Raw genomic sequence first — 14,771 nt, forward strand, 5'->3', positions numbered from 1 at the left:
CATGTATATACACATATGTATATATGTAACAATAATATAGGAAAAGAGGCTATTAATTTGAGGGGATAGGAGAGAAATTACGAGGGGCTGTAGGAATAAAGAGAGATGTGATAGAGTTCTATTTTAATTAAAATATATTCTTTTTTTTTTTAAACTTCACACAGTCTGTGAGTTGTTTCTGTGGTGTTCAGAGATTCTGGGGTTAGTACCCCATTATCAGTGACTGCATATTATGTCTGTTCTTTTGTGACTGGGTTATCTCACTCAGGATGATATTCTCGAGATGCACCAATTTTCTTAAGAATTTCGTTAATTCACTGCTTCTGATAGCTGAGTAGTACTCCATTATGTAAATGTACCACAATTTTTGTATCCATTCATCTACTGAAGGACATCTGGGTTCTTTCCAGCTCCTGGCTGTTATAAATAAAGCCGCTATGAACATTGTGGTGCATATATCTTTGTTGTGTATTAAAGTGTCTCTGGGGTATATGCCCAGAAGTGGAATAGCTGGGTCTTCAGGTAGTACTATGTCCATATTTCTGAGGTATCGCCAGACTGATTTCCAGAGTGGTTATATCAGTTTACAACACCACCAGCAGAGGAGAAGTGTTCCTCTTTCTCCACATCCTCACCAGCATCTGTAGTCATATGAGATTTGGATCTTGGCCAATCTGACTGGTGTGAGGTGGAATCTCAGGGTTGTTTTGATGCGCATTTCCCTGATGGCTAAGGATGTTGAGTACTTCCGTAGATGTTTCTCAGCTATTCGATATTCCTTGATTGAGAACATTTTGTTTAAGTCTGAACTCCATTTCTTAATAGGGTTGTTAACTTCTCTGGTGTCTAGCTTTTTGAGCTCTTTCTATACCTTTGATATTAGGCCTCTATCAGATGTGGGGTTGATAAAGATTTTTTTGCACTCTGTTGGCTGCAGTTTGTTTTCTTGACAGTGTCTTTAGCCTTACAGAAACTTTGCATTCTCTTTCCATCCCATTTGTCAATCTTTGACCTTAGAGTATGAGCAATTGGTGTTCTGTTCAGGAAATTTTCTCCTGTGCCTAAGTGTTCTAAGGTTTTTCCTACTTTCTCGTCTAATAGTTTCAGTGTATCTGGTTAAATATGGAGATCTTTGATCCACCTGAACTTGAGCTTTGTACAAGGAGATAAGAAAGTGTCTATTTTCATTCTTCTGCATGCTGAGTGCCAGTTGGACTAATACAATTTGTTGCATAGGCTGTCCTTTTTCCATTGAATGTTTACAGCTCCTTTGTCAAAAATCAGGTGACCATATATGTGAGGGTAAAATTCTAGATCTTCTATTCTATTCCATTGATCCACGTGCCTATTTCTGTACCACTACCATGCAGTTTTCAGCACAATTGTCTTGTAATATAGCTTGAGGACAGGGATAATGATTCCCGCTGGTGTTTTCTTGTTGTTGATGATGGATTTCGCTATCCTAGGTCTTTTGTTATTCCAGATGATATTGCACATTGCTCTTTCCAACTCAATGAAGAACTGGGTTGGAATTTTGATGGGGATTGTATTGAATCTGTAGATTGCTTTTGGTAATATGGCCATTTTTAAAATGTTGATCCTTCCAATCCATGGGCATGGGAGATCTTTCCATTTTCTGAGATCTTCCTCGATTTTCTTCTTTAGAGGTTTGAAGTTCTTGACATACAGGTCCTTCACTTCCTTAGTTACAGTCTCACAAGGTATTTCATATTGTTTGTTACTATTGTGAAGGGTATCTTTTCCCTAATTTCTTTCTCCATATGTTTGTCCTTTGAATATAGGAAGGCTACTCATTTGTTTTACTTAATTGTATATCAGCCACTTTGCTGAACTTGTTTATTACCAGTAGAAGTTCTCTGGTGGAGTTTTTTGGGTCAATTAATAAAATAACATGTCATATGCAAATAATGATGTTTTTACTTCTTCCTTTCCAATTTGTATCCCTTTGACTTCCTTATGCTGTCTAATTGCTCTGGCCAGGACTTCCAGTACTATATTGAAAAGGTAAGGGGAGGGTGAGCAGCCTCATGGAGTCCCTAATTTTAGTGGTTTTGCTTCAAGTTTCCCCCCATTCAGTTTGATATTGGTCGTTAATTTGCTGTTTATTGATTTTATTATGTTTAGGTATGGGTCTTGAATTACTGTTTTTTTCAAAGACTTTTAACATGAAGGGGTGTTGAAATTTGTCAAATGATTTCTCAGCATCTAGTGAGATGACCATGTGGTTTTTTTTCTTTGAGTTGTTTATATGGTGAATTACATTAATGGATTTCCGTATATTAAACCATCCCTGCATTTCAGAGGTGAAGCCTACTTGATCATGTTGAATGATTGTTTTGATGTGTTCTTGGATTCGGTTTGCAAGTATATTGTTGAGTAATTTTTGCATCAATATTTATAAGTGAGATTGGTCTGAAGTTATTTTTCTTGTATGGTATTTGTGTCGTTTATGAACATGGGTTATTGTAGCTTGAAAAAATGAGTTAGGTAGTGTTCCATCTTATTCTATTTTGTGGAATAATTTGCAGAGTATTGGTAGTAGGTCATCAATAAATATCTGATAAAATTCTGTGTGGGGCACCGCCTGCACATTCTCCATTACAAGATGGCGCTGACATCCGGCTGGAGTTAGAAGTAAACAAGTCATGTGCGCACGTGCTGGGTAACTTTCCACTCCTTGAGTTCTGCCTCTCCCGTGGCGTCATATGGCCTGATGAGTTTCAACCAATCAGGGGGAATCCACGTCCAATGCAAGGACTGATTCCTATATAAGGGGATGGGCTAGATAGTTCATGGTCTTCGCTTCTACTTGATGTATGCTTATGCTCTGCCTCTCGAGAGCATTAAAGTTTACCGCAGAAGAATACTATTTCCTGTGCCGTGTCGTTCTTGCAGGCGAGAGGGTTGCGCGGGACATCTGGTGCCTGAACCCGGGAACTCGACCACTCCATTGTCTGCACCACAGAAGACCCTCTGTCTCTGGGCAGGGAGGATCCAGAACTGCGGGGAGATAAGTTCGGCAATGTATGTCTGACCCTGGATCTTTCTTTAAATTTGGTTTAAATCTTCCAAGGCCGTGGGAAGGGTCCACAGAGGCTCTGGTCTTTGTCAGTACAGTTTTTATTCTCTTCCTCTTAATTTCCTCTTGTGTCCAACAGGGCTGGTGTTAATTTTGTGCTTAAGTCAGACGTAGATAAGCCAGGGCACCCCTGCATTTCATAAATCTTTGTAGATAAAAAAAAGCGGAACACACTGAGACTCGCCTTTCAGTTTCACTTTGTGCCGCCACGCAAATAAGCTGCGGGCATTACATCGCTGTGATGGGCTCTTCACACTCGACTGTTACAGCCCTGCAGTCAATTCTTAAGCAGAGAGATTTAGAATTGCCCACCTGCATCTTACAGCGTTTCGTAAAAGAGGTAGAGCGTGCTGCCCCTTGGTTTGTGGTCTCTGGGTCTCTCTCACCAGCCTCATGGAAAAAATTGGGTAGAGAATTAGACTGTGCGCTGACTGCCGGAGACCTCGGGCCTGGGACCATAGCCATTTGGACAATGGTACAAAATTGTTTAAAAGATGAGAGTTGTAGGCCCGCTGTCGCTGAGGGGCAAGAGATATTGAGTGAAGTCCAGGATAGACTATCAGAAGCCGAACAGAGCGAGAGGATGGGCGCGTGCAGGAAAAGATATTTCCCTCCTAAAAAAAAAATTACCTCCAGGTACGCTGTACAGCGGGAGAGTTGTTACCCACAAACCTTCAGATTTTCATTCCCTTATGCCCTCTAATATTAAGAAAAGGGGAGTCAGCTTGTACCCTGTAGAAGACTTTGAGGCTCTTAACATTGATAGCCCCGAGACTTCAGATGATGATGATGAGCGAGAAGGCTTAGACCCAGAAGAAGAAGCAGAGCTAGATGAAGAAGAAGCTAGATATGAGGAAAAAAGATACTATCCTGATGAGCAGTGCAGGCCCATGCGCTTGTCCCCAATTGTTCCGACAGCGCCTCCTTTACCCGTGGCCCCCCCTTCTTATGCAGCACACACGCCTGTAAAATCCTCGTTCCTCCCAGAAAGTGTGAGAAGGCAGATGCGTCTTGCTTTCCCTGTGTTTGAGACAGCTGAGGGTGGCTGCGTTCATGCCCCCGTAGAATATAATGAAATAAAAGAATTGGCAGAGTCAGTCAGAAAATATGGGGTAACCGCCAACTTTACTATCGCTCAGCTTGACAGATTGGCTATCTCTGCCTTAACTCCCTCTGATTGGCAGACAATTGTCAAGGCTGCTCTACCGAGCATGGGACACTATATGGAGTGGAAGGCTCTTTGGTATGAGGCTGCCCAAACCCAAGCAAGAGCCAATGCTACGGCCCTGACTCCTGAACAACAAGAATGGACATTTGATCTGCTGACTGGCCAAGGTCGCTATGCAGCAGATCAGACAGCTTATCATTGGGGTGCCTATGCCCAAGTATCCAGCACAGCCATTAAGGCCAGGAAGGCACTTTCAAAAAAGGGAGGGGCCAATAATCAGCTTACAAAAATCATTCAGGGACCTCAAGAGCCTTTTTCAGATTTTGTAGCCCGCATGACTGAGGCGGCAGGACGGATCTTCTAGGATCCTGAACAGGCTGCCCCTCTTATTGAACAGCTTATTTTTGAACAGGCCACCAAAGAATGTCGAGCCGCTATCGCCCCTAGAAAGGGCAAAGGTCTTCAAGATTGGCTTCGAGTCTGTAGAGAACTGGGAGGGCCACTCACTAATGCAGGTCTCGCGGCAGCCATTTTGCAGTCCCAGAGGGGCCCTCCACAAGCCCCTGATAGACAGATCTGTTTTAAAGAGGGAAAAGGCTTGGGACACTATGAACAAGGAGCCCTAGAGCCTGTCTCGCCTAACCCCAACAAAGAAAGGCAGGGTCTGGGCTTTTCCTAAGCGCCATTGAGGCAGTACGGCCCATACCATAGAAAACGGCGGATCAGGTATGGGTTCCTCAATGGCCCCTTACCTCTGAAAAATTAGAAGCTGTTACCCAATTAGTTAGAGAACAACCACAATTGGGTCATGTAGAACCCTCTACTTCACCTTGGAATACCCCCATTTTTGTGATTAAAAAGAAATCAGGAAAATGGTGATTGTTGCATGAATTGAGAGCCATCAATGAACAAATGCATTTGCTTGGCCCTATACAACCTGGCCTATACCTCACAAAAAGTTCAACAATTTTGTAGCCAGATGGGTGTGACTCATCTTACAGGTTTGCCGTATAATCCACAAGGACAAGGTATTGTGGAACGTGCTCACCACACCCTTAAATAATATCTAATAAAACAAAAAGGGGGAATTATGCAGGCTTTGCCCCCTGTGCCTAGGACCGCAGTATCCATGGCACTGTTCACCTTAAATTTTTTAAATCTTGATGACCATGGCCATACGGCGGCTGAAAGGCATTGCCTACCCATGGACAAACCAAGAGAGATGGTGAAATGGAAAGATGTCATAACTAATAAATGGAAAGGACCGGATCTTGTGTTGATCAGATCCAGGGGAGCTGTTTGTGTTTTCCCTCAGGATGAAAATAATCCCTTCTGGGTCCCCGAGAGGCTCACTCAAAAAATGGTAGAAACTCCTGATGACAGCCCTGCTCCTAATGCTTTGGAACCAGAGAGTCAGAGGAGAGGCGAGTTGGGCGATTCTGTCTGCATTCCTGAAACCAATTCCAGTGAACATGATGCTACAGTCTTCCCTAAGCTTTTCACCACCGATATTAACTTGGGTGGGGGTGGGACTCTTTGGAGCAATCCTTTGCTGTGGACTTGCGTTGCTTCTCTGGCTGGTTTGTAAGCTCAAGGCCCAAACAAAAAGAGAGACAAGGTGGTTATTGCCCAAGCGCTTGTCGCTCTAGAACATGGAGCATCAGCCGATATCTGGTTGTCTATGCTTAAGCAGTAGGTCGCCGGCCAGACAGCTCTTGTACTCCTAGAACTTCGGTTCATTGCACAGGATTAGAGTGTCTGGTTTGAGCAGCCCATGAGGGATGCTGAGCAAAGCATCGCACTGAGAGCCCCTTGTCGCAGGGTATCTCTGGGAGGTATGTCATTTTGCATGAGGGATGCCTGCCCCAGTGTCCCTCCCTCAGAAAGAAAAACGGCAGAGTGACAGGTCAAGAGTACTACGGGCTACAAAAAGCCTAGCGGTTATTCCTGTACATGGTCTTTATACACCTTAATGAGGATTTGACTTCTATCTCCGCCCTCCTAATATGGGTGTCCTACTTTGCTTAAAGAATAAAAAAAAGGGGGAGATGTGGGGTGCTGCCTGCACATTCTCCATTACAAAATGGCGCTGACATCTGGCTGGAGTTAGCAGTAAACAAGTCATGTGCGCACGTGCTGGGTAACTTTCCACTCCTTGAGTTCTGCCTCTCCCGTGGCGTCATATGGCCTGATGAGTTTCAACCAATCAGGGGGCTCCATGTCCAAGGCAAGGACTGATTCCTATATAAGGGGATGGGCTAGATAGTTCGTGGTCTTCGCTTCTACTTGTATGCTTATGCTCTGCCTCTCAAGAGCATTAAAGTTTACCGCAGAAGAATCCTATTTCGTGTGCCGTGTCGTTTTTGCAGGTGAGATGGTTGCGCGGGACAATTCTTCACTGAACCCATCTGGACCTGGGCTTCTTTTGGTTGGGAGGCTTTTAATGACTGCTTCTATATCTTTAGTAGTTATGGGACTCTTTAGATGGTTTACCTTGTCCTGGTTTAACTTTAGGATCTTGTATCTGTGTAGGAATTCATCCATTTATTCCAGATTTTCCAGCTTTGTTGAATGTAGGTTTTTATAGTATGATATGATGATTTCTTGAATTTCCTCAGTTTCAGTAATTATGTCTCTACTGTAATTTCTGGTTTTGTTAATTTGTATACTCTCTCTTTGACCTCTAGTTAGTCTGGCTAAGGCTTTCCCAATCTTGTTAATTTTCTCTAAGAACATTGCTCTTGGTTTTGTTGATTCTCTTTTTGTTTCTATTTGGTGTATTTCTGGCCTGAGCTTGATTATTCCTTGCTGTCTACACCTCTTGGGTTTATCTGCTTTTTTTGTTCTAGAGCTTTCAACTGTACTGTCAAGGTGCTAGTGTACACTCTCTCCAGTTTTTTTTTGGAAGCACTCAGAGCTTTGAGTTTTCCTCTCAGTACTGCTTTCATTGCATTCCATAGATTTGGGTATGTTTTGTTTTCCTGTTCATTGAATTCTAGAAAATCCTTAATTTTTTCTTTATTTCTTTTTTGACACTCTTTTGTTTAAAAGAGCATTGTTAATTTCCATGTGCATATGGGCTTTTTGTTCTCTTTGTTGTTACTGAAGACCAGCCTCAGACCATGGTGATCTGAAAATATTCCTGGAAATATTTCAATCTTCTTATATTTATTGAGGCTTGTTTTGTGACCTATTATATTGTCAATTTTGGAGCAAGTTCTGTGAGGTGCTGAGAAGAAAGTGTATTCTTTTTGTTTTAGGATGATATGTTTTATTGATATCTATTAATCCCAGTTGGTTCATAACTCTTGATAGATTTAGAGTGTCCTTGTTCAGTGTCTGTTTCCATGTTCTGTCCATTAGTGAGAGTGGGGCATTGAGGTCTCCCACTATTATTGTGTGGGGTAAAATGAATTGTTTGAGCTTTAGTGGGGTTTCAGTTATGAATATGGGTGCTTTGTATTTGGAGCATATGTGTTAAGGATTGAGAGTTCCTCCTGACAAATTTCCTCTGTAATGAGAAAAAAGTGTCTTTCCTTGTCTTTTTTGAAAATCTACTTTATTCAATATTAAAATGGCCACTTTAGCTTGCTTCTTGAGGCCATTTGTTTGGAAGTTTTTTTTCCCAACCTTTTATTTTGAGACAGTATGTGTCTTTGTCTCTGAGATGGGTTTCTTGTATGCAGCAAAATGCTGGGTTTTTTTTTTTTTTTTGTTTGTTTTTTTTTTTTTTTTTTTTTTTTTGTATCCAGTCTGATAGCCTATATCTTTTTATTGGGGAGTTGATTTCATTCATGTTAATAGATGTCAGGTAATAGTGGTTACTTTTTCCTGCTATTGTTGCTTTGGTAGGTTGAATTGTGCCTGTGTGTATTTCTTCTTTTGGTTTTCTTGCTTAGAACTTTTCTTGTTTTTAATATGAGGTGGTTCCCCTCATTGTACTGGGTTTTCCACTTATAATTCATTGTAGTGCTGGGTTTGTGGTCATATTTTGTTTGTATTTCATTTTGTCTTTAAATATCTTTGCTCGCCATCTATGGGGATTGATAGTTTTGCTTGGTAGAGCTTTTTGCACTGGCACTTGTGCTCTCTTAGGGTCTGCATGATGTCTGTCCAGGCTCTTCTAGCTTTTATAGTTTCTGTTGAGAAATCAGGTGTGATTTTGATTTGTTTGCCTTTATTTGTTACATGACCTTTTTCCCTTACTGCTTTTAGTATTCTTTCTTTGCTTTGGGCACTTGGTGTTTTGAGTATTAAGTATTGAGAGGAATTTCTTTTCTGCTCCAACTTATTTGGAATTCTGAAGGCTTCTTTTATGCTCATGGTCATTTCATACTTAAGGGTAGAAAAGTTTTCTTCTACAATTTTGTTGAAGATATTTACTGTGCCTCTTATTTGACATTCTTCTCCCTCTGCTATTCCTATTATCCTTAGGTTTGGTCTTCTCACTGTGTCTTAGATCTCCTGGACATTTTGGGTTAGGAGCTTTTGGTTTTTGCATCTTCTCTGACTGTTATGTCTATGTTTTTTATGTTTTCTTTGGCCCCCGAGATTATCTCTTCCATCTCTTATAGTCTGTTGGAGATGCTTGTATCTCTGAGTCCTGATTTCTTTTTTAGGATTTCTACTTTTAGGGTTGTCTCTTTTAGTGTTTTCTTTATTGAGTTAATTTCTGTTTTAAATTCCTTCTTCCATTCTTTCATCTCTTTGGTTCTTTTTTTCTTCTAGTTCTTTGTGTGCTTTTCTTGTTTCTTCTTTAAAAGCTGCTAATTCTTTATGCTTTTCTTCCCGTTCTTGTTTAAGGATTTCTATCATCATCTTGAGGTAGGATTTTGTGTCTGAATTAACTTTTTCTGGAGTGTTTTGCATTTTGCTGTTTGCTGTGATGGGAGAGCTGGGTTCTAGTGTTGCCAGGCTGTCTTGGTTTCCCTGGGTTAAATTCTTTCGCTTTCTACTTGCCATGTTGTTGTCAGTGCCTTGTTCTTGCCTTTCACTTGTACCTGGCCGGTGCCCCTCAATCTCCGCTGTTCCTGGTGGCAGATGGTCCAAGTCCTGTTTTGCACCCCAAAGCTACAGTCTGGGAACAGAGGATCCAAGGCTGGGTTCCTGGTCCCTGGATTAGGCAGGGTGGGGTTGTGCTTTCTGTGCATGTTAGGCAGAGGTCTCTCTGCCCCCTTGCTAGTAGGTACCCCTTTTTACCAGGCCTGTATATCTGGGTCTCCACTGGTCCTGGTGGCAGATTCAGTCAAATATTTTTTTTATCAAATTTCAGGTAGCATTATTGGGTGAGAGGTCATACCAACTATGTTGTACAAAATACTGGTCAAACCTGATTAAAGTCAGTGACTAGGGAGATTATAGGATCTAGTAGGGAATGTACTAATGTTGTTCTTACAATGAACATGACCTACCAAACATAATATCTTATACATATTTATAGTTATGTCCATACATTGGTGTTACTGTGAGCTTTGGCAAGAGACACTTTTCTGTGAATTGCAGTTACAACAAACACACTTGATTGGTGAATGTCCTGAGATTAGGTGACAGTACACTGATGAGCCCTAAATGGGACACACCTTTTAACCTCAATCACTGAATGCTCATGAAACATTTTATATTACAGAACACTCCACTAGGCTTAATATCATTTCAGTCATAAGTTTATATCAGCTTTAGGAACATTTTTAAGTTTTAATATAACTAGAAAACAAGAGTACTGATGTCCCTAAGAAACAATTAGTATGTTAGGAAGCTCTACATATACTTATTTGATCCTAACAATGCAAAATATCAGTATGAGGTCATTCCCTATAACAATATCCATATGTAGTCTCAGTACTCTAAAATATGAATTAAAATTATTTTTGCACCTGAGGTTATTTTAAAACATTAAGTACTTTGGCTTAAGTTTGAAGCTTATTTTTAAAAAGTATGTTTTATAAAACAAATTACATATAAACTAAATTTTGTGTATTAAAGCTAAATGAAATTCAACATTTCTTTCCTGTTGGAACTGTATGAAGCTTTTCTCATAAACATCTCCCTTAGAAAATCTGTATTTTTGACTTGCACTATTAGATCATTTTATTGTAATCACTGAGAAAAAAAGTCATTATTAGCAATATATACTAAAATTGGAAATCTAATCTTCCTTTTTATGAAGGGGAAAATATTCTCATAGACATAGCATTTTCTTATCTGTTCAAAGGCTAAAGACTTTTACATACAGGATAACACTATAAAATATAGTTGTCTTTTAATGTTCGAATAAATGTTAATTTTCAGTTTCATTTTCCGCACTTAAATGTCTGTGTATAAATTTAACAGTGGCCATCCTGATCTGTTTGATGTACCCGTTTATCTACAGAAATCTATTTTCATGAAACTATTAAGGCATTTTTTACATCTTTTATGGGTTGATAGGTATTGGCAAGTTAACATAGAGGGCTGTTTCTATCTTCTGTTTTTGTTTTGATTTGGTTTTTGTTTTGTTTTGTTTGATTACTTTTATATTGAGAAACTTTCATATAGATTACTCTGTGACAAAATCTCTAACAGAATCTGTTTTCTCTCATTACATTGATGTCTATCACTCTGATTGGGGTTGATAAAATCTCAAAGTAATTTTATTTTATATTTCCCACAGGCTACATGTGTTAACCACTTTCAAAATTACTTACTAGTCATTTGTATTTCAAGTACTCTCTTGACTGAGCCCTTTACCTCCTGAACCAGCTACATTACAAATAAACACATACTCAAAGGAGACCTAGTTCTGTGACAGAGACACTTGCACATCTGTACTTACTGCTGTATTATTTTATTCTCATTACAATAAACAGGAAATTGAACTATCTTAAATGTCTTTGAAAAGTGAAAGAAAAATGAAAATATGACATATTTATATAAAACATAATTAGCTATAGTCAAAAGAATTTCATGAATATGGTAGAGAATGTATAGTTCTGAACAATGATACATAATGTGCAATAATTAAAGACAAATACTGCATGTGTTTTCTCAGATGTAGATCACTATTTATTGTGGATAGGTACACAAATATAGATATAGAAATATGAGTGGATATAGATAGAAGATACATCTATGACAATGAGACATGAGATGGCAAGAGCATGTTGAGAAAATGAGGTATGTTTTACGACACATGTGATACAGAAAAGAGGTTACAAGGAGGATAGAAGATAAAAGAGTAAAATATTTGAAAACTTACACCCAACCAATGGACTGAAATCAGGGACCCCTGAGGTTGAACTAACACAATTTCGGAAGAAGTTGAGGAGGAGGGCAACTGAATAGGGAAAACCATCAGCCTTAACTAATCTGGAACCCTGAGATCTCACAAGCACTGAGCCACCAAACAGGCAGCATTCAAGCTGACCTGAGGCCCCAACATGTATTTAGCAGAGGACTTCCTAGTCTGGCCTCAATGAGAGAAGATACACCTAACCTTCGAGAGGCTTGGGGCCCCAAGGAATGGGGAGGTCTGGTGGACTGTGTGTGGGGGGGAATAAGAAAAAGACTAAAGACAATAAAATAATTTAAATAAAAAAAATGAATGGCCTATGTACAGAAATGTAGGGAGATTTTTTTTGTGGTAAACACACAAAAAAGAAAATTACAAAAGAAATAAACTTTAATTTTAGCTAAGAGCCAATCTTGTTTGACAGTACAACAATTAAACCTAATTCTGCATATGTTAATTAAATTGTTTTTAAAATGTTATATCAGAAACTTTTAAAAATAGGTTTAATCATTTCTTTTCCATCAGCTCTTTCCAAAAATCCTTACTAAACTGTTGACATGTTTGTTCAGCTGATTGGATTTGTAGTATGCATGTTAGTGGTGAATTTAATTATTTAAGGGCTTATTAGTTTGACTATGCTTGGCCCAGAGAGTGACACTATTAGGAGCTGGGGTCATGTTGGAATAATTGTGTCTGTGTTGAAGGAAGTATGCCACTGTGGAGGTGGTTTTACTGTTTGCTGTGGGGAAAAGATGTAGAACTCTCAGCTATTCCTGAACCATGTCAGTTTAGACTCTCACATGCTTCCTGCCATGATGATAATCAGCTGAACCAGAAAGCTAGTCAGATAGCTGTAATGAAATGTTCAACTTTATACAAGTTTTCTTGGCCATGGTGTTTGTTTACAGCAATGGGAACCCTAAGACAGGAATTGAGACTATTTCATACCATAGTAAACAGTAATTTTTAAACATGATTTCACTTTTTTTTTCTACTGTCAGTATTTCTTTTAAATATGAAAAAAACTTTCCTTCTTTGATATTAACTAATAAAAGAATTTTAAATATAGTACACTAAGGGATGCTTAAGCCAAGTTACAAAGAAAATCAAATCTTAACTTTTATTTAAAGCATAAGTGTATGCATTTGATTATACCTAGAAAGTTTTACATTTTGGAACTGTCAGCAATTAAATATTAATGTTAAATATTGAAATAACCCATATATTATAAAATGAATTCCAGAAAAAGAACAAGAAGAAAAACTTTAACTGTGTTTAAAAAATATAATGGTAAATAATAAAACTGGCAGTCAATGGAGTTCTCTAAGCCTGACAGGACAAAAGGAGCTTAGCTTGGTCCATGTTTCTTTTTTTTCTTTTTTTTTTTTTTTTTTTTTCCTTTTGAAAGGCACCTTTTTGCTCACATCTGTGTAAGATGTAACATTATTACAACTTCCAAAACTTTAAAACATTCTTAAGATTCCAAAAGTCTCACCAAAATCATCTTAAGATAATATCTGAAAATACTAGCAGCATTTTGAACACTTTTGCTGTGACCCATGTCCCTATTATTTCCATCAGTGAGCATGTAAGTAAGTTTATTTATGACTTTCTTGAATTTTGTGAGGAATCACATCTCATGTACTAACTACTTGGGGAAAAATAGTATTGTGGAAAATATGACTATAATCCCAGGCCATGGTGAAAATTCATTGAATTCAACATAAATTATCCCTTATGCCCAGTGAGGTAAAAGCTGATTTTGTGTCAACTTGACACAAGCTTGAATTATCACAGAGAAAGGAGCCTCAGTTGAGGAAATGCCTCTATGAGATCCAGCTGTAAGGCATTTTCTCAACTAGTGATAAAGGCGGGAGAGTCCAGCCTATTTTGGGTGGTGCCATCCCTGGGCTGGTAGACCTGGGTTTTATAAGAAAGAAGGCTGAGCAAGCCATAGGAAGCAAGCCAGTAAGTAACATCCCTCCATGGCCTCTGCATCAGCTCCTGCTTCCTGACCTTGAGTTCTAGTCCTGACTTCTTTTCTAATAAACAGTGATGTGGAAGTATAAGTTGAGTGAACCCTTTCATCCCCAACTTGCTTCTTGGTTATGATGTTTAGTGAATGAATAGAAACCATGAATAAGATAAACATGTAACAGTCAAAGAAAAAAAAAATAACTGAGACTTTCCTTCCAAATAATCTAGAGGCTAGACAGGTAAGATGAGGAGTTAGACTAAATAAATTAGAACGTTCTATGGTTAAATCTTCCTAATTTTTAATAGTTCAAACAGAAAAAAGTAATAAAACAATTTTCCTTACATTTGGCTAGAAAAAAATCAATTTTATAATTGAGAAATTACAAGCTGAACTCTTGCATAAATATGAATATCCTAAAACCAAGTGAAAACCAGTCTATGTGAAGGTATAACCAATTTTCTTTTTACTATGCAATCTTGCCTTATGGATAATACATAAAAATTTTCCCTCTTACACATTGTGTTTTACTTTTAGTTAACTTTGTAATTATATTTCTCTGGAAAACTTGAAAAGAACATTTTGTTTGGAATATGACCTGCAGTGAAATCCAGCTTGAGAGCATGGTTGAATCCATAAAGAGTACCAACCAACAAATCTTATAGGGAACTGTGCTTTGGGCTTCTGTAAGGACATGTTGGTTTTTGCTGGAAATATGTGTCTGCATGTCTAAAGGATTTTTGTATGCAAAGACCTAAGAAATGGGCTCTTCTGGGAATATGTGCTTTTTAGATGGAAAACCTCAATTCTCTCTTCCCTGCAAAATTCTATTTTTCCCCTAAATATTAGGTAGCTATGATCTTGGGCAAGGCCTTTTTATACCCAATTTGATGACCCACCCTCATTGATTAAAGTAGCAGAGTCTGTTGCACTGGTATCTTACATTAAAACACTTAAATTACCATTTCACTACTTGGTGAAGGTATATGATATATTTTATTTGTTTAAATTTTGAACTAAATTCAAAGTGATACACACACAAATACACACACACACACACACACACACACAAACACACACACACACAAAAGCTGACACTCTTATCTTGAAAAACATTCATAAATTGTCCATTATTATTACTGGATCAGAGCGTCTATTCTATTTTTGAAGTTAATTAATATTCTATTTGGGAGCACCAGATGATACTCACTTATCACAGGCTGTACTATTTGTATAATCATTTTCCAAGTAGAACTATGAT

Source organism: Micromys minutus (genome assembly GCF_963924665.1).
Source record: "Micromys minutus genome assembly, chromosome: 1".
NCBI classification, from domain to species: domain Eukaryota; kingdom Metazoa; phylum Chordata; class Mammalia; order Rodentia; family Muridae; genus Micromys; species Micromys minutus.